Below are 26724 nucleotides of genomic sequence, written 5' to 3' on the forward strand. Positions count from 1 at the left end.
GACTCTGTGTTCTTCATATTTCTGTAAATCAGTGGAATCTTGATGCGGTTTGCTATATTTTGACATGACTACAGTATAACTTAATTTTTGCCTTCTGTTAATACAAGTTCATTACTGGTTCTCTTTTAAGCCAATTAAAGTGGGTACACTACAAGCATGTCAGTTCATGCTAACCTTGAAATGTTTACTAAAGTTCTGGTTGGATTTTGTTAAGAGATAAGATGCTTCTCTTAATGAAATAGCTGAATTTGAACCCTAAAATCTAGACTATTAAATCAAGCTCTCTATCTCTGAAAGCATAATGTTAGCATTATGATAGCAGCAAGCAGCTTTCTATGTTCTAAATTTCTTAATATAGGAAACTGAGGGAAGCACGTGGAGAACTTTCTCTTACTGTGAATGTGGTCTAGTGAAGAAATATTTCCACTTTTATACAATTTTAAATAACCTAAGAACTGTTACAGCATAATCATATAGTTCAGTAGCTAAGTATTTGCACTCTTTATTCTAACATCTAAAGAGGAATCACAGTTAGAGTTCTCACTGTGTGATTTTGAACAAGTTACTAAACCCAGTTTGTCTACTTGCTAAATAGGACTTGCAGCAGTAAAGGTCTTATGGAGTTGCTTTGATTATTCAGTAAAGGTAATGTGGGTCTAATGCTTATTACACTGTCAGGAATATAATGACACTTTTTTTTAGAAATGGGAAATATAGGGGAAAGTGCTGTTATGAGAAAATTGAGGCTGAGATAATTTGCAAGGATTGGCCTATTGTTATGTAGCTGCTATGTGCTTGACATAAGAGCTTATCTGTCTATCAGGGCCGACCCTGGGACTGTCTCTGATGTTGGTAGTCCAGGGATTTATTTGGCCCTGTTTTTGTAGAAAGAACAGGAAATGAGTTGAATATAAAGTCCGTATGCATTTACATTTTCAAATATACAGTCATACGATACTTTAACCTATTGCTCACCACTTACTGCTCACTGTTGTCTCTGCTTTGAGAAATATGAAAACTAAGACAGTATCAATTTAGTTTCAAAAATCACATGGTTTGGTTGAGGATCTGGCTCAGTGATAGAGCTCTTGTCTAGCATGTTCGAGGCTTTGAGTCTAATCTGCAGTTACACACACATAAACTTACATGAAGAAACAAAATTACATGGTTGACTGTGTGTATCTGTATGCTGCACATCTGCAGGTAGAAAATGTTAACAGACCCAAACTCTATTGAATATTTAAAGACTTTATTCTTTTTCTGTTTGTCCCTAAACAATGCAGTAAAGAAGCCTGTTTTTATCGTGTTAGATATTACAAATAAACAAAATTATTTAATGTTTAAGGAAGGATATTTTGGTTGTATGTGAATAAACCATTTTATATAATATATTTAAACATGTATGAATTTCACTATCCACAAAAGAAGTGGCCTGAATCTAATCTCTTAAGGATGTCAAGGAACACACACACACACACACACACACACACACACACACACACACACGGTGCATGATGGTGCTCTTTGTGAAAATATGTTTCTTTATTTCTCCTCTGTATATTTATTAAAATGTTGACATATTTGTGTGTGTTTTTCACAAGTTATACATAAGACTTAATTTTGGGTAGTGAAATTTAACTATAGACAAAATATATGCTACCATTTCAGTAAAAAAATCAGTAGCATTTCATAGAGATCTTGTCCCTTATTATCAACTATGTATGTTATGTGGTGCAATAGCCAAATTAAGCTAAAATTTTCTTCTTTAAATTCTCTTGAGTTGGTAGACATATATTTGCAAGCATGAATGAAAACTCTCCTTAAAAGTGAAGGTATTTTAACTTTATATGTTTCTTTCATTTAATTAATATTGATTCTTCATTAATCACACACAGAAGTCTTAAATACTTTGAAAAATATGTTCTTGTCTGTGACTATTTAAATGGTGTATGTGTAGAGAAATGGGTGTAAGTGTCTTGTAAAAACTAAAAGTTGACATGTGTTATCAGTATTATCATGTTGTTATAATTTGTAACCTTTCATAAGTCACTTTCTCTTTGAAATTAAATGTTCAAGAATCAACAAACAGTATATTAAATGTGTTGCCACAATGCTTTTAAGAGAACTATATAAAGAAATTTTGAGGTGTCATTCATTTCAGCTCCTTTGATAAAAATGTCACTGGAGCTTTTTATTTATAATCTGTCTTTAAAATTTAACTTTATAGTTTATTTCATGTAATCCTATGCCTTTTTACTTTAAAATTTCAGACACATTTACACACACACACACACACACACACACACACACACACACACACACGCACCACAGAGCTAAATTCACAAGATATTTGGTATTCCATGAGATAACTATAAATGCATTTAAAGTAACCAAAATTAGACATCATTACTTTCAAATATGATGCAACTGTTTTAAAATTATTCTTTTATATTTTATTGCTAAAATTTTAACATTTTACTACTTAGTGTCAGAATGACACTAGTAATATCACTGATAAAAAATTATCATGGGTTAAATCTTGCTGGACCCCTTATAACTCTATAGTTGCAAAATTAAATTTCAGTAGTATTATGCATTTTTTGTAAAATATTTGAAAGTTGGCAGATATATATATATATATATATATATATATATATATATATATATTCGTACAGAATATTCCTTCAGAATTCCTGTATTATATTACTACAGAAACCAAATAATATCAGTTAACATTCAGGCACTTAAAATACTATGGTAAAATATAGAAAGTCTCAAAAGCATCCCTTAATATTTAATAGTTTAATGCTGTAACATTTCTGTCTCTAAATTACTGAGGATGTACTGTATAATAAGCAAGAGTTTTATCAGCAGGATTATAAAATCTTGTTTACAGTGTAAAATTGAGGTGAATCACCATACAAACAAATATATTAGACCAATACAATGCATCCACTGATGAATGTTTTCTCAAGGAATAAAAGTAGTGCTAATGTGCCAAAATCATGATTAATATAATTATCAATCACTCAGTTATGGAAACCTTAGGGTAGCTCCTGTGTAAGAAACCTTCTAATGATGTCTTAATCTAATTTGGCTATAAAATATTCACTTGTTACTACTGTGTCCCTGGGAATTAATTTTAACATGTTAATTCTCTTGGAAGGACACAACAATTTAGTCCATAGCACATGAGGATAATAAAAAGATTATAATAGAAATAATAGTTGACTTTTATTGAGCATTTATTTTATGTCAATGTAGTTTCAGAGTAAATTTCTGTCCTGTGTACAATCATTTTTCTCATGTTACAGGTAAGAACATGAAGACACTGACACATATTGAGAGACTCATTATTTATTAAGGTCTGCTGAACATATTTTTTAATGGAAACAAAAGAATGAAAACACTCATATTCAATTTGTAAAATAAAATTATTACTATATATATGTATGTATGAGGAATATTTGTATTTTTCAATATTGATTTTGAATGTTCCCATACCCTAAACTCAAATGCATTTTCATTACAGAAGCAATCAAATAAATTTTTTGTAAAATAATCTCAATGAAACTTATAAACATGAGTCATGAGGGTAGGCTCAATTGATAAAAGTGCCACATTATGGGAAATATTAGGGAAAATAAAACTGCGATATTGGTATGTTTGTAAAATATTTGATGCCTTGTTACCATTATTCCTATCATTGAAATACAACTCCATCATTATTTTGCATACTCTTCTTTGCTTAGACCCTCTTTTTGAGTCAGTAATAAAGTTTTAAATTGAAGCAAATTGAAAGGAGTCAATGATCGTTCATGAAGTTTTGTTAACGTGAAAAATTAGAGCATTGTGTCCTCTGTATGAGGCTGTAATATTCAGGGAGAAAATATGGTACAATTAATCATTGGACACTTATACATTTATTACCCTGGAGAGTTTTTTGTAAATATTCCATTATTTTAAAGCAGTAAACTTTCTAATTTGCAAATGTTGTATTTCTATTATCAAAAAAGACAAATTTCTTTGTTGGAGCAAATTATAAACATTAAATATGCTTATAGAAAGACACCAGACAATATCTAATAAATTCAAAAACTCACTAAGGAACATGTTAATATTTCACAAGCTACAACTCTGTTTTAGTGGTTTACGTAAATAATATTTTTTCAGTTTTGTATTTAAAATATCATTGTCAACTATTAAATTTTTCAATGACATCTTTTCAATCAGAATACAAAAATTTAAATAAGATTGCATTTATATATATTCACTCCATTTGTCTCTGATAAAGTGTGGAAGAACAGTATTTAACTTGTCAGTTTTGATTTAGAGTATGTGGAAATGAGTAAAGCAATTCACCTAGCAAGCTTTCCCAATATTATTCTCTAGAAGGTTAATTTCCTTAAAATGAAAATTAAGTGAAGGAAGACATGGCAGCACAAATTTCTACTCCCAGTATTGTAAGTTGCGAAAGGATTGAAAGCTCAAGCTTAGCCTGAAGAAATTGTCAACTTATCAAGTCTATGCCTCAAAAAAATACAATTGAAATAATAAAAATGGTAAGGATGTAGTTCAGTACCAAGAAAGAACACACACACACACACACACACACACACACACACACACACACACACATACACACACACACGAATTAACTGAAAGGTGAATTTGATCTTCTCGTGTGATGGATTTAGAGGGACATAACATGAACTTTGTGATAGCTTTGCTGTTATATAACCTATATCTAATCATGAAGGTATACAAGGCTGCCCTAAATTGAGATACATAGTATGAAATAACTGGCCAGTAGTTTGAAAAGTTTCAAGGACATCAATGACAAAGAAATAGAGTGCAAATTGCCACATATTACGGGAGACAAGACATTGGAACTAATGAGTTGTGGGATCAATTGGACCTTGGATCAGAAAACAATCTTAGAAAACCTGGTGGAATTTAATGAGGCCTCTATATCAGTTCATCATATTGAATCAATGTTATTTTTCGATGTTAATTGATCTATGTTTATAAAACATGTTTACCTAAGTGGAAACTGAGTAATGGGTACACAGGAACTGTCTGCTCTTTTTTTTTTTTTTTCTTCTTTTTCATTTTTATCGGTACCGGGGATCAAACTCACAACTGCCTGCTTGCAAGGCAGGCGCTTATGCCACTGAGCTAAATCCCCAGCCCCTGTCTGCTCTTTTTAAACAAAATTTTGGTAGTTATGAAATATTTCAGTATAAAAAATATCAAGAACAATATTTTAACTTTCACAGGGAGTAAAAACAAAAATATAACAACCTCCAGAATCATATTTTATTTGAGGATATTTTTGCTTTCATGGAAAATATTTATGTACAATAATTGAATTACTACATGTAAGACCTTCTACCATTGATATGTGTGATTGATAAATGAAGAAAATTTATTTATAAAAATCTTTCCTGATGTATTTGTTAAGCTCTAAAATTTATGTAATAATGCAATGCAAAAGCTGAAAGACGTAATTTCACTAGTGATATGATAATTAAAGAGATTATGTGAGTACAAGACAAGATGTTTCAAAATTTAGAACATTCATTCCAACAAAGTGTTTAAGAGAATCTAACTCCATTTTGGAGTTTAGGTGATAGAGTAATAGTATACTATCAATATTGTGGACACTGAGTCATTCTTGGAGAATTAGGTCTCAATACTAGGAAGTATGTAGTATAAATACCACGTGGTGATTATAATGATCCAGTCACAAAATCGCGCTTGTCCAAATGAGCAAATAAGATGATTTCACGCATATCTTTGAGATATTTTGTAAAATAAGTGAACATAATGCACAGAAACTGTAACTTTCTATAAAAGTCATTAATGATGCCTTATGAGTATGGAAAGTTGGACAATTATGTTTAAGATTTATTGTTAATGAAAAAATACTCAAGTCCACAAATAGTTTTATTGTTCAGTCCATAATCTTTGTTTTCATGCCAAAGATCTGTATTTTGACATGTAAGAATACACGATTTTAGGCATCAGCCTTACACATAAAATAACCAATAATAATTTTTACTAAAACTCTCGAATTCCTCTTTAAACACCTGATTAAACCAGAAGGACTCTTATCTTTTCCATTTACTCTCAAGACTGTGATGATCTCATGTCTCATGTCTCATGGCTTTTAAAGTCATCTCCACCCAGCTAAGTCCCAATTTAAATCTCTAGCTCAGACTTCCCTCCTGTATATCAGGCTCAGATGTCCAGCCATCTGCTGGACTTTCAAATGGTATCTCAATCTCATCTTTACTAGCTGATAAGCAAGCTCTGGATTGACTCAAATCACTTTTGTCATTGTAGTATTGCCCCAGAGAATGTCATTGCATCATCACTCTTTCAATTATTCAGTAAAAAAGTTTTAAAGTGAACTTGATTTCCTTTCTCTTGCACCAATGATTTGGTCTATCAGAAGATCCTAGTATCTCTGCCTTGAAACATCTAAAATCTGACCACTTCCCACAGACTGGTGCAGGTGTCCTGACCCCAGCCACCCTATTTCACCTTGATTATTCCAAGGGCTTTCAAACTGGAAAGCAGCTTCTGCCCTGTTTTCCATCAGTTGATTCTCAACTCAGCTTCTCAAGTGACAAAGGACCTGAAATACTGCATGGTTTCTCCTATGTGAAGCCTCTGTTCTCCCAATGAGAAAAGGCCAAATACAAAAATACATGTGTCCTTAAGGCCCTACAAAGTCTTGATCTGGCCTGATCTCATCTACTATCTCTCTCGCCCTCATACTGTTGCTTGCTCTGTTTCAACAGTATGGGGCTCCTTGGTTTTCTCTCAGTCACTGTATAATCATCTGGCTCTGCATCTCCCCACTTACCCTTCGCTTTTGCCCAACTGTACTTCTAAATAGCTTTTCAATTCACTCATCTCCTTCCAGTCGGCACTCCATTCATCCCCTAAGCGACACATTCCCAGACCACTCTACCTAAAATTTCACACTCCGATTTATTTCTTATATTCCTCCTTCTATTTTTTTCTTGGTTGTTTTAATCATCAATTTTCATTACTATGTAATTTTTTTTATTTATTTTTACCTCTATCTCATTCTCATCCAATTTTCTCTCTCTCTCTCTCTCTCTCTCTCTCTCTCTCTCTCTCTCTTTCTGTACTGGGGATTGAACACAGAGTCTTTTCACTGAGTTACATACCTTGTCCTTTCTGAAATTTCTTTCTTTTTTTTTTTTTAATTTTGAGACAAGGACTAGCTAAGTTGCCTAAAGTAGGCTCGAACTTGTGTTCCTTTGCCTCAGCCTCCTGGAGTACTGTTTTAGAAATCTAACACCAGGCCCTGCTCTACTCTTCTAATTAAAATGTAAACTCCATCAAGCGAAGAGGTTTTGTTTGCTTTTCATGATTCTACACTAAATATCATAATTGTGAATCAATATTTGTTGAATAGTTTTAATAGGAAATATTGCTAGAGTTGACCCGACTTATTTCATTAATTTATTCATTGAAAAACGTATTTTGAACATCTTAAGTATACATGAAATAAGATATAATGACCCAAAGTTTTTTAGCTTCTCTTTAGTATTATGGAGGGATCATAAGTAGTCCAGTATTATTGTAGAAAATTTAAAATCTGGACTTACACTCTCTAGTTACAGCAAGAAAATAGTTCAGTCTCTAACCTCTTATTTATTCTAACAATTCTACCCTGCAAAAGCAGTGATGCAAAATGACCTAGTGGATGAAGTTTCTTAACTTGATTTGCAGAAGTATCCCAACTCAGAGGAGAAGAAAAAAATCAGTGTTATCATCTTCAGCTCTGCTTGAGTTCTTAACTACAATATAAACTCATATTTCCAATTCCAATTTAGATGTTTTGCCATTAAACCAATCATAATACCTGAAAAGCAGCAATTCCAAAGAAGTTAGGTATAATTGTTAATTATGCTTATTTGAGCTAAAGTTCCAGTCCTTCCTTCACATAAGCAGACCTACTAGAGTGTGGAAAACATAGAATGAGAATATGTTGGGAGCAATTGTTCTGTCTCTTTCATTTTCTTCAGAATCAATCCAGAGCCCAAGGATTCAGCAAAGTAACAAAATTGGCTGTTATGTATCATAGCCTCATTTCCGTCTCAGTGTCAGTGGTTGAAATCTCTTGTGCATTTTAAGATAGAATTTATATTATATTTGCAGCTCAGGGTTATTTTGATTCAAATATCAGTGAATATAAAAATGGAAAAAAAAATGATTCAGAAATGTGCCCAGTTAAAATGTATGTATGTACGTATTAATAAAGAAATATTTGATTTAATATTATCAGTCTCTTTTTTATAGAGAACTGAGGTTCAGGTATATAGGTGTGTGTACAGAATTTAAGGTTGGGGTAATATTACCACAGTGACCAGAACTATGATGAATTTCCCATTTATAAGAGTAATGGTTGTACTCTGTCTTACCACAAACAGGAAAAGTGACTTGACAAATTCATCATTGTTATGCTTTCTTGTCACAGTTTATTCTCTTCTGCATTCTGTGGAAGTTCTGCAGGACCTGTGGCTTCATCAATCATAAGCTGTACTATTATTTCAGAATCAGAAGACTGTAGATCACAAATGTATTCAAATGCATTTCACATTACCACATACACAAAACATTTTTTCCAGGAGGCCAATTAGTGTTTTTTTTTATTAACCTTGAAACAAAATACACATTAAATATATTATTTATGAAGTATATATACTGTAACCATGACAAGTCCATGATCATTGCCATTAGATTAGAAGATTAATTCGTTGGCCAGGGGTGATGCAGTAAATACAGTTTTTGTATTCAGTGAAGATAAATTAGAAAAAAAATACATACTCTTTTGTGACTTTCCAAATGGTAGCATTGCTGAGACTTTTATAATGTTATTCAATTACATCTTCAGAGAGAGTATTTTTGTATACATGTATACATGTAAATAAGTGAACATATAATTTAATACTTTCTATATGCCTACATTATGTATGTATTAAAGTATATAATAAACACATATAATAGGAAAATAAGCATGCTGTATTAACATACATATGTTTATATGACCTCTGTTAATCTGCATATACTATAGTTGACAAAATAACCTTCCGATTTTCAAATTATTTTATGTGGAAGAATTTAGAGTTTAACAATCTAACAATCACATCTCATTTCTCTCTCTCTCTCTCTCTCTCTCTCTCTCTCTCTCTCTCTCTCTCTCTCTCTCTTTCTGTCTCTCTCTCTCTGTCTCTCTTTTTTTGATACCAGGAGTTGAACCTAAAATCTTTACATTGGGCTACATTTATATTCCAATGCTTTAATTTTCATTTTGTGACAGGGTCTCCCTAAATTTGCTAGGCTGGCCTTGAAATTGCAATTTTTCTGCTTTATTCTGCCAGAGTTCTGGGAGTACAGGCATATGCCACCACACTTGTCTTCATTGCTTGCAAAAATAAAATCATTTCATGCATACACAGTGGCAGAAGGGCGGCATATTCTCAAATGAGTGCATTATTGCTGCTTAGCTGCCATGGTGGTGTCTTCCACTTTCTAAGGTGGAAACACCATCTATAAAGTAACTTACTTGGAATTAAACCAAAGAGCAATCATTTTACAAAGATAGTTTGTCAATATCTAGTTTAAAATTGGATTTCTCCTGTAAATGTCAATTTTAAGAATCAAAGATAGGGTTATTTTTAAGAACTGTGCTTCACAAAGTCTGTGAAATCTCTTTTACTATTCTAGAAAGATAACTTCTCAACAACAAACAACATTCATGCCTTTGAAACAACCATATTCCTTTTAGATACTTCTAGAAAACTGAGATCTTTGGAGTTATAAACATTTGCCAAAAACTTAAGGTACCAGTTGTATAATGGGTCGTTGGATAAAGTTCAATGTGCTTTAGTCCAAGCTAGTGTTTCTCTGAAACTTACCTTTCTCACTTAAAGACTACGTTATAGTTAGAGGTACACAAATTATTTTATTTTTTAAAACAATCTTTTAAGTTCATATGTTCACAGGTATTTTATTTCTATCAGTGCCAACATTCTGACATTCCCCTGACTGATTTTTCATTTTCTGTGTAATTTCTTTCATTGTTACACTTAGTAAAGGAAAGAAATGCTCCATTTAAACCAGAAATTAGCAAACTCTCATGACTATGATTGCAATGATTTGTAGATTCTACCTAAAAATAAACATGGTATTGATAGTAGCCATTCCTTAAGAAGTGCACAATGACATAAATCTATTATAATGCAGAGCCATTAAGCTCCAACTACATTTTATTACTGCACTGGGTGCATGTATTTTAATGATACTAAAATATGTTACATCTAGTCTGTGTTCAAACTTGGATAATTCTTTCAATATTTAAGATATCCTCTCACCATTTTGAAAGACAAGAACCAGTGTTTTGAAACAATTGATGTCAAGTAAATAGCACAATGTGACCAGTAATTCACCTTATTTGACACTGGATACATCTCACAAAGACGTGCAATAATTTGGAAAATAAGAAATATTTGCTTTGATCCCAATTCTCATGCCATCTCATTGGTTTCTGCCTTTATACCCTGATCATTTGAAACAGGGTAATAAAATGTGACCAATAAAGATAGTACCATAAAATTGTAGACTTAAAAAGAAACTGAGCATGCCTTTTATTTTTCACTAATAATCTGAAGAGGTCAAGTATCTCATTAAAGTCATCTAAGCAGTTGATGGTCAAACAAGGTTTATATATGGATTACATAAATTTTGAAACATATCTGGAAACATAACAAGTATCAGAGCAGTGTTGCACAATATACGTGCAGAACAGTCCAAACAATGGAAATAAGGGGTCTGAAATTATCTTACAACTTGGAGAATTTGTGATTGGTTTTCCAAATTTAGAAGTCATGACTTGTGGCATATACTTGTGGTAATGGGTGCTCTGTTTGGGTACAGAAGAGCCATTGTAGATCCTGGTACAACTAGCAATGAAATATGTGACCTATGGCATTTTCCTTAAATATTCCTGGACCCTTTTCTATTTTATTTTAAAATGGAAATAACAATACATGTTTTACCCAACATTTAGGATGTTTGAGAGAATCAAAATCAATACTTGAATATTTTTGGTAGAGTTTTCAATAGAGAAGGAGTGTATTTTAATAAATATTGCAGCATTTCTCTGTCAGGGACTGTGGAAAGTCAGGGGAATACTCTACAGGTTGAGAATATTTTATTACAATGTTTGAGACTAGAACTGTTTCAGACTTCAGATTCTTTGGGTATCGATAATATTTGCATATATATATAATGACATATCTTGGGGCTGGAGTACAAATTTAAGCATGGCATTAATTTATATTTCACATTTTTTACACCTTAGTCAGACATCCTGAAGGTAACTTTATATATTAAAATGTTGTGCATGAAATAAAGTTTTATGACATGGTGCCATGTTAACACTCAGACAGTTTCAGATTTTGTAGCATGTCAGATTTCAGATTTCTGGAATGGTTATGTTTAACACGTATTGAATACATTAGACGTTGTGATGCAATAGGAATTTTTACTCTATGGTAGAGGAAAAATTGCTTAAGTGTGGCATTATATAATTTATCAGGAAATTTTAATTCATTGTTCTATTTAAGCAATCATCAATACTGGAATGACCAAGTTGTCCCCTTAAACAAAACCTAAGCAAGTGCTTTTTCTATGTTTTGTCTATGCATGGCTCCAAAATCCTACCAACTTCATCAAGTTTAAATTAAAATCTACTCATCCTTGTCATTCCATGTGAAATAAGTTACAAAATAGTTTCACCTTTATGCTCTTTTTATTCCTGCTGTCTCTGTGACAACAGGCTGATTGTTCACCCAGTTGATTTTTCTAGTAATTGTTGCCAAAGCCCCAAACTGGTATCTCTGGCTTGAATTCCTTACCTACTTCATACAACTGTCCTTATATCTTGTCTTCCTCCACTGTCAGACCCTAAAACAAGGCTTCCAAGGCTGAAATTTTATTTGGAACACTGGAATTTTGAAATGAGATAGAAACAGAAAGTCAACCAAAAAAGGATGTGCTACCAAACAAGTTAGCACATTGGACAGAAACTATACGAGCCAGTATAGGTTATCTGCCTTGGAATAACTCTTTCTCAGCGTGAAAGAAGCCTCATTTTTGTGTTAGTTACATCACTTACTGGTTTTGGGACACTCCCCAGGAGTTTTAATTGTCCCACCCTTTTTACCTACAGCACAGCTGAAAAGAATATGCTCTGGAAGCCAGGAAAAGACTTCAGATCAGAAGCCCAATTATGGTACCTGGGAGTTAGGCCACTGTGGAGAGAAAAAAGAATACCAGGGAGAGGAGTAACTGTGGGACAGTCTTTGTTATTCTCCTGCCTAAATTTTATTTCCAAACTTATTTTCTCAGTATACGTTTTTACTTGAAGAAGCTACTCCAACCAGTAGATCACTCACAAGGTACTTTGTAAATTCCCTTTCTTTAGGTCTTCTTCGATTTTCCATTTATTTATTATTCTTGCCCTTCCTTTACCAGTTCTTAAATATAATTAAAAATTATATATTTTTGAAGATCCATATTTTCCTACATTTTTTTACATAGTATCTTACTTTATTACTTCATATGATCCTCTAACACCATGCCCTAGATATAATAAGTATTTAGGATCATTGAGCATACATACATCAACTTGTAAATACTTCAGTGTTCAAATAAGACAGAAAAATTCTAATTATGAGAATATATGGGGTTATTTTGTTCAAAAGTACTTGTTTTGAACAATATATACATGGAATTCAGTGAATAATAGCAATTATTTGTTTAATTATAATATTTCGTACTTTTACATAGCTTTTATGACAAGGAATGGTAACTAATAATTTATAAGATAAGATACTAATTGATTGGTTTGTCAGTTATTGCTTTCATAAAAAACTACCATATTTACTTACTTGATACAAATCCATTAACTCTCAGTTTTGAAAGTTCCAATTCCACAATGGGTGTCAGCTAAGTAAAAGTCATCATAGTTATATTATTTACTATATTGTTTTTTTCTTGCCTTTTCTGGCTTCTAGTGACTTCTTGTATCTCTTACCTCTTAGAACTCTCCTACCTTAAAAGCCAGCCGTGTTCTGTAGTGTCTTTATGGCATCACATTCCAATGACACTGACTCATCTGCCTCTCTCTTCCACATATAATACCATTATGAAGCCACACAGGGTGGTGGGCACTGCTATTCTCAACTGCTTGCAAGCTGAGGCAGGAGGATCATGATTTTGCGGGTAGCCCTGGCAACTTGGCGAGGCTGTATTTCAAAACAATAATTTCTAAAAAGAGCTGAGGAAATATCTCAGTGTTAGAATGCTTGCCCAGCATATACAAGGCCCAGCACAGCAATAAAAAAACTAACTCTCATGATTACATTATACTTATTTGGACAACCCAGGTATATCACCATATCATAAATACAGCTAAATAGTATTACATATTCATAAGGTTCAGGAATTTATTATATGGTCATCTGTAGAGGGCTGTTATTCTGCCTAACATAGTTTAAACATCTTCTCCTTTCCTTTTCACTTGTCAACCCATCCTGTTTGCAGATTTTATCTGAAAAAAAGATTTATATCTATTAGTATAGATGCCCTCGATCCTGGAGATTACATTATCATTTTAACAAATGAAGTCTTACGTTTCATAAAATTGTATGTGTATTTAATTTCAAAAGAGCAAAGTTAATTTAGAAAATTGGAACTTCTGTTTACACACAGAATAGTTTTGCTACCCAAGATACAGCAATTGGTCCACTTCTAGTATTTCCAAAATAAACTTGTCATTTGTGTCATTATCATAGAAGATTACAAAGCAAATTACTTATATTGACCACACTGAGCAAATTAAGCCATTTAGCTTCTGGAACTCTCTGTCATAGAGTATGTATATTGCATTTGTACTTGATTCCAATAGTGGTTAAAAGACATTAGAAGGCTATGCAGCTCATCATTCAATTGAATCCTTAAAAGTAATTCAATCTCTGTTCTAGAAATTGAATCATAAGATAAACATGTTAACTGAACACAGAAAAAAAGTGTACACCATGAAGAACATTTAGAAATGAATCTTTGTAACCACCTCCCATAAGCTCTTTGTTTCTCTTGGGAAGTGATTGTTATTGTCAGAAACAACTTTACATGAATCGTGGTCCACAAAGTTAGAAGGCCCTTATTGATCTTCGTATTTGCCCTTGAAGTCCTTCCACATGTGTGTTTCCTGTGAGGTGCACCTGCATTTTCCTCTACCAGATACTTTAGATGATTTAGACATTCCTAGTTTTCTCAGTTCAAAATAGCCACTTGGAAATTTCTTAACCCAATTATCACTATTTTTTAAAATTTTCATGAACTCTGACCTGCTGGTGGTTAATCTGGAAAATCAATATGTAAAAAATTATTAATAGGTTGTACAGTTTTTGCTCATGCTCAAAATATAAAAACGACATTTGCTAGATATCTTCTGAGGTATTTAATATTATTAAAGCAGAATTTTAAAATAAAGGGATTAGGATTTTAGTGTATATTACAAGTCTTGTGTTAAATCCAGAGCTACATTGTCAAAAGGCAATTCAAGCATAATTAAGTTTTAATTTTGGGTTGAGTAATACAATTACAATATGGGAAACAAAATCCTTTGAAAATGAAATGTTACATTTCAGATATGCAAAATTCTAATATCTTGCCTCATCTAAGTAACAGAAAGTTAAGACCAGAAATTATTAACTAACTTACTCACCATTAGTTCCCCCCCCCCACTTTGGCCCTGAGAATTGAACTCAAGGCCTTGTACTTGCCAGGGAGGCACTGTGCCACTGAGCTACATTCCAGGCCCAACCACCACTACTTTAATGACTGGTGTCTAACATTGGTATCTTTTTCATTAGAATAACTCAAAGACATTGTCGAGTTAAAATAAACTGAGTAAGCAACTTTAAACAAATAATTAGCTCCTAACTGCAAGCTCTGTATGTAAGTTCATTCCTCAAGGACTGGGTAAAAGTCCAATGCGACAGGAGCCATCAGGTATATTCAGTGTCTTCATTAAATACCTTTGTCAGAAACACCAGTAATTCAACAATGTGTCCACCAAAAATGTTCACAAGTGGATAACTTTTCTCATGCTGATTTTCCCTTGTAAATAATTGTAAAGTTTTATTTATTTATCTATTTGTATTTTTACTAAAGGTCAGCACAGTGATCCATCTCATGATCTTTCCTTTAAATATGAAATGTCATATTCAATATGATAATTTCAAATATGTGTGATTTTGCACGGATTGTTTCTTACCTGTAGGTATTCTGTTATGTTCTACCTTTATGGGAACATGAGTAGTTACTAATCCAAAGCATGTATTGCTTTGCAAGCCCTTTTGCAACTTATTATTTATTTTGCTTTTAATTTTCTAACATTTGTGAACAATAAAATATGATGAGCATACATAAGAAATTAATTTAGTTGCAGTATTTATCAATAATTTAGTGATTTGTAAATCGATACACGAATCTAATAATTTATTTATAATGTATTTATTTATAATTCATTATTTATATTGTTGGAAATATTATGTATTTATAATTTATTAGTGTTTAATTTATTTATTGAATCTATCCCCTTAATATGTAAGGTATGCATCACTAAGGCATTTTGGTAGTGAGATTTTAAGTTAACAGAAAATAAGCAAATTGCCCAAAGATTCCTAGGTAGCATTTGACACAGATAAACTTCTAACTGTGGTCTGTCTGCCTCCAAAGATCAATTTCATTTCTTTTAAGTATTCCAAAATGCTTGCAATTTTCCTGGAGTGTAGAATAGTGTATTTTGTTAGGTTGAAGCAATTTTTGAAATGAAGATACTACTTTAAATTAGATAAAGCAATAGAAGATAGTTATTATGACCAAGTAAGCTATTTTCTTAGAATCAGAGACTTTAGAAGTCTACCACTGGCCACAGATGACAGCATATTCATATAGAAATATATAAACCAAAATTTACCATAAAGAGTCTTTCTTCCATGAGAGTGATCCTATGCACTTATGTATTAGTCACCATAGCCACCTAAAATTATTTTTAATTATCCCCTGCCCCCATTCTCTATACTATGGGATAAGAATCACATTAAGCAAGAGGAATAAATAAAACTTATAATCGTCACAAGTATCCACTATAAATTATTTTTAGTCTGTAGTTCCATCCTCTAGAAATTGGCCCAGTTACAAATTGCATTCTTGGAAGCAAAAAAAAAAAATAGTGCATACAGATGAAAAACATTTATAGTTCACATATAGTATCTTCCAATCCTACATTCATTTATTCATCAGGACTCATTATTTTGATAATATCACATTGCAACATATTGATGTGTTGCCTTTGTGTTTGCAAATAAACAGGGCTAGAAGTTTGCAGATCCAGTTCTAATAGTGAAGATAAAAGGGTTTTAATAATACTTTACCTAAAATAACTGAAGAATAGAAATCTCAAAAATTAAATATTAGGATTAAGTTTTGTTATTAAGAATGTCAAGATCTGAGTGTGTTCCACAATGCTTCTGGATGAGTTGGAATATGGCAGAAGTTTTATTAGTTGAAGGGATAAGAACTCAGAGGCTAGGATCTTAGATGTCTGACATTAACCTGAATCCATTAGTTATTTAGCATAGCTCTTGAAGGATAATTCCTTTCACAAGTACACAGTGCTTTACTTTCCACAAGTATATTTCCCTTGTCTCCTCAATCCTACAATAATGAACTGTGAGGTATAACTGTTGCATATACTGATAGTTCATCTGTTAACAGTAAAACACAAGAAAGGGTACCTTTCACTCTAATTTGAATTTAGAGTCACTAGAAGTCGTTATGATTGCCAACTACAATAGGGGAAGACCATCTATTTGTTAGCTGGAAGTTTTCCTTAATTAGAAAATAGGCACATTTAATTTGGTGGTGATATTTAGTTACATTGCAATGTGTATTGTCAAATTTTGTAGAATAATCCTTCAAATGATGGTTCAAGGACCCTCATATTTGGCACACATCCTTCTAATATCTGTGATTTTTATTGCTCATTCATCTCAAAAATGACTATACCACATTGTAATAAATGGCCTAATCTCTCAATTTATTTCTTCCTTTATAACAAAGATATAAAGTTATCTACTTCACAGATTTATCTGCAAATTTCATCTGAAAGATTTTAACTAATGCATGTTGAAATGTTTGCACAGTGCTCATTAAAAAGAAAGTGGAAATCTATTGCATCCTAAAGGTTTATCCGTGTTACTAGACATTAAAATTATAACTAAAGTTATTAGAACGTGTTATGTAGCATTGTTTCAAAGATAACATTTGCATTTTTATCAGATAAAGTGACACGTGCCAAATCATTCTATAATTTAATTTACATGATGATTCTTTTTTTAACTCTCCTATATCAATATTCGATGTAGAGCTTGTGGCCCACTGTATGTAACTTTTTAACAGATAGTGGCTAAGCATGTTGTACAAGAAATGTATTATTTACTACATTAATAGTCAATATATTAAAAAAATAGCTATATTACATACATTGACCTGCTTTCAAGAATGAATGAAAAATTTATGTATTGAGAACATATAGTAACAAAATAAAGCAAAACATTAAACATGAAATCAATATGTTCATATTTTAGTATGCCAAAGGTCCTATAGTTTAGAAATGCCTGTAAATTTCTGAAGTAGCTTTTATTTCTGGAAGAAAATTCTCATTTTCCAGCAAGTAGTGCATGAATTGAGTAGCCAAGTACACTTATAAGGTTTACACGATGTAGTTCATCAGTGATTTATGCACAAAACATCTGTAGTTCTGATGTTTACAAACCATCTTTAAATACATTAGCGACAATTTCCCTTAACTAGGTCTTTTTCAAAGAATTATCACAACACTATCTTTAAGACTGAGTTTCCTCATATTGTAGATCATTTTGTCTTTTTATTATTAATTTCATAAATGTGAACTGTTTAGAATATACTTACCATTTTGATATTTGGATGGAGCAGTTTTATTGTTTTAGTTTTCTTGGATATGCTCAGAGCAAAACTTTTGTCTTCTTAGTACCGAGTGTAGATATGACTAAAAGATGATATATGCATGCATGGAAATATCATGGTAAAGCCATTGATTTTCATAATTTTGAACTAACATTTATAATAAAATGCTATCATCTTGATAAGGAGTTAGGGTAAAAGTAACTGGCTCTGATATGGAGATAGTGAATCTTATTTTTCTTCATAAACATAATATTATTTTTGGAAAATTTCACTGTTACATATGGCAGTTATTTATTTAATTATATTAATAAATTAATTCAATTTTATTTAATTATTTAAAGAATACGCCATATCATATTTACAACAACAAGAATCTTATTAGTACAATTGGAAAGTACTCTGTGAGCACACAGTGGGGATATTTAGCCTGGCAGGAAAAGGGATGGGAGAGGTTTCACATGAAAGACCTATTCTAGCCCATGAAAATGCTCAAGCACAGCTATGGAGCAAAGCAATAAACTCACAGTGATGCAGAAAAGAGAGAACTTTTTAAACCATTATGAAAGATGTAACCTCCAATATAAGAGCGTACTTAATTGTACACAGGCTGTGTTCCAAATAAATATCATAATCTGGAGGGTAATTTTGAGTTTTTTTGTTCCAGTTGCTTGATAATTACTTAAACTACTGTAGTTTGAATAGATGTTTCTCAATTGGGGGTTAAAATGACCTACCTAAGCACACATTCACAAATATCTCTGGGTTACCCTTCACTTAACAAGTGAATGAAATGGCAATATTGTTTAATTTTGGAGAAACATTCTCCCGAACTTAGAAACTTTTGTCTAATTGAAGAAACTAAACACTTTCATTCCATGAAATAGCGTTAGTCATGCTATTAAGGGAAACAGTGGTAAAATTTCAGTTAAATTCACAGATAACCGTGTAATTCCTGTAGAACACTGCTTATTTTATGTATAAAGTTGTGGTGTATAAATTATTTTGATTGCACAATTATATCAGTCAAAAATTTAAAATAAATATCTCTGCAGGTGTATGACTGTTACATATGATATATTCATGTTTTAAACTTTATTTAACAATGTATCACTATGTTAGTATATAGCATATATTAAAAATTTTAATAAAATAGATAGCGCAATTGGTTAAAAATAGAAACAAATAGTATTTTTTTTTTCTGTAGTCCACTGAAGCAAATCTTAAATATCATAATGGGGGTGGGACTTTTTCATTTGTCATCAAAGAACACATATAAACAATTTGTCATGCTAATCATCGAGGATATATAAATATGGTAATAAGAAAGCTCAAGTTCACAGAATCAAAATGCTGTACACTCTGTGGTATGATTAACTGAACCTCCGGTGGATCAAAGTCAGGAAAGTATTTTCAGGACAAATTTACTTACTCATTTAAACCAAAGAACAAGGATAATACATAAAAAGGTGGGACAGACAGTATGGAAGTTATTCATATCACTTCTTGTCACAACCTAATGTCACTTTAAATCAACTCAAGACCAGAGATGGGGTCCTAGAGTCTGTATGTTTAAGAGGCATGACTGCTGTTCAGACCACACTTAAGAGTGGCAAGGTTTTAGAAGGCTTTAACATGTAAAGAGAGGAATTTGTACTTAATTTCGTAGGCAGGAAGCAGCTCTAAATGGCATTCTAGCTATGGGCAACATGATCAATTTGAATTCTAGCAAATTCATTTAGCAATTATTTATGGATTGGAGGCCAGAGAAGAGTCTAGAGGCAATTGTAATACTACAGGTGAGAAGTAATAAAGCCTGTAAACTAGAACACTGGTATTAAAAACAGGGGAAAGATAAAATGGAGGTACATGGTACAGGCAGAATCACTGAGATAAGAGATAATAAGCTAACACATATAATGTAGAAAACAAATTAAGTCAAAGACTATGGAAACTACCAATAATTCTGAACATGTCTGTTCACCTAGTCATTTGAAATTATGAATTTTCATAAGTTTGAATATGTAAGCATAAATTCATATATGTTTGGCAAACTATGGGAACACTTATAGTGTAAAAGCATCCATAAAAGAAAAGTAGCTTTGAATGCTTTCCCTTCTTTCCTGATCCTTATTTCCAGAAAGATACACACATCCTGGAAGCATCTGTCCATATGTGTGCATTAAATCTCAATGATTATACAGAGAGCATAATCCATATTGTACACATGTTTACTATTCATCAGCTTCCAAATGAACCACATTAATGTCTTCATCAAAACTGCTGAAATGTTTGAAGTCTCTAAAGGGTGGACGTGGTACAGGGAAATGTATTTTCATTATAATATATGAAGATTCATAGCTGTTTTTGACCTGATTTTATTCTGCACATATGATCAGTCATACTGAATATTACATTTGTTTTTCTTGTGTGTGTCTAAGAGGTATGATCAAAAATAGTGTGAATATTTAAATTCTAAAAATTATCATAGTAAAACATGTGCCCTTAATCCACCTCAAAATACTTTTTCCCATTTCAAACCTGTTTATCCCATCACTCTTTCCAACTTGTGAAGCTTTTCTGAAAACCCTCTTTCATGAATGTTTATACTTGCTCTGTCATGCTTGCGTCCAAGTCCCAAGTTCATTCAAAACATTGGCGATTTATAGTCTTGACTTTGCGGACCACTAGAAGTCCAACAATGCCAGATCTGGTGAATACGGTAAATAATTATCCCCCTTTATTTATCAGAAGTAACCAGAAAAAGTGTAAACTGCTTCACAAATTCACAAGCATACTGGGATTAAGTGAGTTTGAAGTGAGGGAGTGTGTTGGGGGAATGGGAAGTTTAATGGCAACTTATCTTTTACTTTACTATACTTTAAATTTAACATCCACCATAGTTTTTTTTTTTTTTTTTTTTTTTTTTTTAATACCCCATGTGTCTGGCCGTCTCTACTGAATTATGTATTCCTTGAAAACCAAGAATATACCCTGTTCATTTTGCATTTCTGAATCCCAGCACAAATAAGACTTTTCAATGAATACGTGCAAGTTTCATATTAGACTCTAGCATAAATGTGAGCACTGAGAAAATTTTGCGAGGAATCAATGAATGAATGGATGCATTCTGACTTAGCCTTGATGATGGCCATTTCCAGATTCTGCTTTCCTTACTGCTAATTACCAATTTTATTCAGTGCGCAGAATGCAATCAGTGTTTCACTTATCCATGCACACATGCCCAAAGCAGCCTTTATATTACATAATGAATTAAAAATCAAAATACCAAGTCTAAACTTTGTTTCCTACAGGCCAATATGTTGTCTATTTTTCATTATTATTTAGTTGAAATATAACTTTGACTCCTTAGTATGAAATCACTTCCATTTTTCACTCACAGACTTTACCACCATAATTTAAAAGACCCATTTTTTTCTTTGTGAAATTTTTTTTATTATACACATTACTGTGTATATTTGTTTTGTGTTTGTATGTATGTGTGTAAGAGAGAGAGTGATAGGCAGAGAGACAGACAGACTTTCTGTGGTGATTTTATGGCTATTGTCAGTAGTACACTGTGGAAATATTTATCACTGAACATAAAATGAGCAAAATGATATAGTTATGAGTTCTTCCTACACCATGAATATATAGACAGGTGGGGCTTGTACCTGTTGTTAGGTACACATGAAACTTTATATTTGAACAGATAATTTATCCCATTTTTTTATGAGCTACATCCCCAGCCATTTTTATATTTATGTATTATTTTAACACAGAATATCAGGCTGGACTTGAACCTTTGATTCCTAGGCTTCAGCCTCACAGACTGCTGAGATTACAAGAGTGCACAATCAAGTCTGTCCGTGAAGTTTTAAACTAGAATCTAACTCAGTATCTTTTGCTCAAGTGTCGAACATTCAGATTGGTTTCTCTCCCATATTAGTTGTTCATACTGTCATTCTCTTTCCAGTCTTCAGCACATTATCTTAAATTGATTTTTCTTCTTCCTTCAACTCTTTAGATTTTAAGAATCATAGATACACAAAGAGACTTAGAGACCACCATTTACCAAAGGGATAGTAAAATACTTATATTGGTTAAGGCACATTGCAAAGGACTTAGCTAGTATAACAAAGGCCCTGGGGGAAGAGTTCTGTTCCCAACCCTAGATGCATCTTCCACCTCCTCATCGGCCTCACTCCCCAGGAGCACAGCCTCCTCTCTCAGCCCACTGTCCCTTTTCCTGTGTGTCTGCTTGTTTCCCCTTATGGGTCTGTAAATAGTCATTCTCATGGTCTCAAACCCTACTCGTTGCCTGCATTTCACAATTGGTAAGGGGAATGGGAGAAGTGGAAATTAAATTCTTGATGTTGTGTTTCTTTGTTTTATTTCTTGGCTTGTTTTAATTTTGAGATAGTCTCTTTTTGTACTACAAACTGGCTTTGTACTATTGCCCTGGCTGGCTTCTCTAAAATGATGGAATTACGGTTGCACCCCCACCCCATATTTTTTTTTTTTTTTTTTGCTTTTTTTGAGACAAGGGTCTGTCTACGTAGTTCAGGCTGTCTGCTATCTCATAAGGAAACTCTGGTCTTATCCTTTGAATGTTGGAATTACAGGCATGAGCCACAATACCTGGTTTATAATTGTTTTTTTTTTTTTTTTTTTTTTTTTTTTTTTTTTTTTTTTGGTTTAAAACATTTTCAGTTTAGTGGATTGTCTAACAAAGTGGTGCATGCCTGTAATCCCAGGGCCTGGGGACAGGTACTGAGGCAGGAGAATCTCTGCTAGTTGGGGGGCAGTCTAGACTATATAGTGAGCATCTGTCTCAAAAAACAAAAAGAAAAAATGTTTATTTTTTTTTATTTTAACGAGAAAAAACAATAAAGATAATGATGCAGAATTTCAAAACATGATAATAAAAAATAAACAGTGGTTAATATATTACCTATTGCTATTTTTCAAAGCAGATTACAAGATATAGGCATGTAAATTTGACCAAACAATGCAAGTACAAACTGTTCTTTCCAATGAATTATTAGAAATTAGTAGTATATTTATCTTGGCTAACACACACACACACACACACACACATATATATATATATATATATATATATATATATATATATATATTTCCCTTTCCTCTTTTCTCCTTTCCCAGCTATTCTTTGCTTTTGAGAAGCTTCTTTCCTTTTTTTAATATAATGCATATTGTTATCTTAGAAGTACTTGTTCAGGTCTCAAGATCCAGGCATAATAAATGATCAAACAAACATTGACAGTACAAACTTCTTTTTAACAAACTAGCATTAGTATTGTAGTCATCTATCTTGCACACATGTACATACATACAGATATATGTGTATACCTACATACTCGTAATCTTTTCCTTTCTTCCTTTTCCCTTTTGTTGTTCTTTCCTTTTGAACATTTTCTTTCCCCTTCATTGTTACGTGTTTTGGATCTTAGGTGCTCTTTCAGGGTCTTACACCAGGGAGACAAAAAATAAAGCAGAGCAAACATTTTTAAAATACAAAATAAAGCAAATTCCCAGCACAGTGATTTGTTTTATTCTATACTACAACATTTAATTATTTTTAGTTTTTCTTTGGCCATCAGGAAGCTATATTTAATGTCAGACTTAATTCCCTGTTAAAATTCATTATCTTGTTTAGAAAAATAACATATAACTTAAATTTATACTAGAATCTTTTGACATTTTTTGGTTTATTGATATTTTGTAAGGACTTGTTGAATTGTTAGATTAATTTTTAAGCCTTGTCAATCAATACTTAGTTATACAAGTCTAATTAAAATTTTGAAATTGCACATTACCTGTGTACAAAAATAACTTTGAATTAGCATAAGAATTTTACAGTTCACTTGAACAGGAGGCATCAACTCTATGAAGTTTTTTTTTTTGATGTAAGTATATAACCTGAAAATCGGCTTATGATTTTTAATATTATGAGTTTTTAAAAATCATTTATACATATTATACAATTTATTTGAATTACCAGTTTATGATATTTCACAGGAAAGTGAAGTATAAAGCAAACATAGTCAATATGGTTCTCTTAATACCCTCATTGTTGTGATATCCAAATGAATATGACAGTCTATTACATAATCTGTTACATACGTTTCTGTTTTTAAAGGCAGCTATCATACATATGCCCTTGATTAATTATACCCTTTTACTGTCATAAATTCAGTAATGGTTTGAAAAACACAGAACTTCTGCAATCTTCCTTAAATATAACTTCTATGTATTTGTGCTGCCATCACCCTATCTGAAGTAATGATGATCTGAATAATTACATCTACTTTTTCCATTTTCAGTTCATTGTTCATTGACATCCAGGCCTATCCTTAAGGTAAATTGCTAAATGGCTTAAAATTGTCATCCAATAACTTTGGATGACTCTTATGTAACTTCCCAAATCTTAATATGACCAACAGACTACTACTTGATCCCTTTTTTGTCCCACGATCATTACATTTCTCTCACCTGTCTTGTTCTCTCAGCTTCTAACCTCCAAGAAAACGCATACCTTGATTTTGCCACCCCAGGATGTTTGCACATGCTATGTATTCTATTTGAAAAATATCCTGTGCCTATTTATTTGTTTGTTTCTTTGTTTTTTATACTGGGGATTGAACTCACAAACTCATGCTTTCCAGGCAGGCACTTGTTCTGCTGAGCTATATCCTCAGCTGTGCCAATTTACATGTGTTCCTATAGCCAATGTTTTTAATGCACAAATTTCCACATTCAATGTCAGAGTAGGAAAAGTTCTCTTATACTAAAGATTAAGTTAAATTTTCCCTTTATGTACCTTCCAAAACTATATGATGTTACTGCTACACACACACACACACACACACACACACACACACACACACACATATACATGTATGTATCTCTCTCTCTCTCTCTCTCTCTCTCTCTCTCTATATATATATATATATATATATATATATATATATGTATGTATATATATGGTTAACTGATATTTATTGAATTCAATTTTAGTGTTATTATATGGAAAAATATATACATGTTGTTCATTATTGTATGAGAACCTTGTATATGTTTTGAGAATTTTAAAGTTTCATTAAATTATTCTTGAGAAATTTCTAACCCAAAATCAATTTTTATTAGGCATGATGGAGCTGAGAATGATAAATGCATTATAGGATTGTGGATTTCAGAGTGGTAATTGAAATTTCAGGAGACATTAATAGAAATTACTAATAGGAAAATGTTCAAATGACTCTTCTTTTTATTTTTTCTTTTTAAAATAGTTTGGGTGGTATTTTATATTTTATATGCTATTTTTAAATAGAGTATCATAGGTTTTTAATTTATGTAGAGACAAAAGAAGATAGAATGTGTACTCCTTTTTTCTTTTTCCCTTCCTTATATTCTTCTATACATCTTTCTTTTCTTCCATCTTCTTTTTTGCTTTACATAACCTACGGATTTTGTATGATAAAAAAACCAAAAAGCCATGGATAAAGAGCTCACTTGTTTATCTAATATTTACTTCATTTCAATTAATAAAGTGAGTAGTGTGTGTTTCCTATCTTATTTTCTGTGCTAGATTTCTACTATGTAATTGCAAACTTTTTCTCTCATACTGAGTTTAAAGACATATATCTATTATTTTACCTTCCAAATGAAGGTTAGTGAACACATCAAAAAAGTTTTTATTAAAGACAAAAGAGGTGAAAGTGTGGTGAAATTATGTTGCTTTTATTTTAGCTGGGTTTTCTTTCCTACAGTACATAAATACTTGGTATAACTCGAATAAATTATATTTAAATTTAAGTGTGGCACCCACATTACCAAAAATTAAGTAAAATTAAAGACACCAATAAAGTACCCATTGACCAACCCCTGAACTGACTATTGAATGTCATAGTACGAATTATTCTTAAAATCACACTCTCCTATAATCTTTTAAATTAACACAGACAGCGGAGGTGTGAGATATACATCAAGTTGAATATCACATGGGGGTACTGTACCAAGAAATGTTTAACATGTTATTTTGGACTTTACTTTTCCTTTGATTGTTTTATTTCTTTCTTGATTTTCTAAATTTGAAGGAATTCTTTAGTCATCACCTTACCATATAATTATTGCATCCCTAATTTTACTCTTCTTACTCTTTGTACTACCATTGTGTTTTAAATAAAAATTTATCTGCTATGATAATATTGTAATAACTTTGTTTACTCCTACTTTCTATAAATTAGGTTATCGAGTTTAACTTAAATGTAAATAAAATGAAAATCTCATTGTGTAAAAGAAAAAATAAATTCTGTGTGGCTCTATTTTGAAACCACAGATGACCATTATTTTCAAACAACTTAAAACTACCTGGTAGGATCTAATTTAATGAATTTACCATGTCTTTAAAAAATATTTATTGTTTTCTCCCTCAACTTTTAATGGAAATAATTACCAGATTTTTCTATCATCTGGAAACTGAGACAATAAATTGATCATTAAGCTAAAAAGGTTATCAAGGTTCCGAAAGTTTCAATAATGAAATTTTACATATTTGAGTAAAACAATAAAGGG

At 32.0% G+C, this 26724-nt stretch overlaps 1 protein-coding gene across 3 annotated transcripts in view; it reads left to right on the plus strand.

The window, feature by feature from the left end:
* The window catches only part of Il1rapl1 (interleukin 1 receptor accessory protein like 1), a 1239862-nt gene that overhangs the window by 514601 nt on the left and 698537 nt on the right, over positions 1–26724 (plus strand). The gene's annotated exons all lie outside the window — the stretch shown is intronic.

This window comes from Cavia porcellus, unplaced genomic scaffold (genome assembly GCF_034190915.1).
Source record: "Cavia porcellus strain 051 isolate PalLab524CR breed Dunkin Hartley unplaced genomic scaffold, mCavPor4.1 scaffold_33, whole genome shotgun sequence".
Lineage (NCBI taxonomy): Eukaryota > Metazoa > Chordata > Mammalia > Rodentia > Caviidae > Cavia > Cavia porcellus.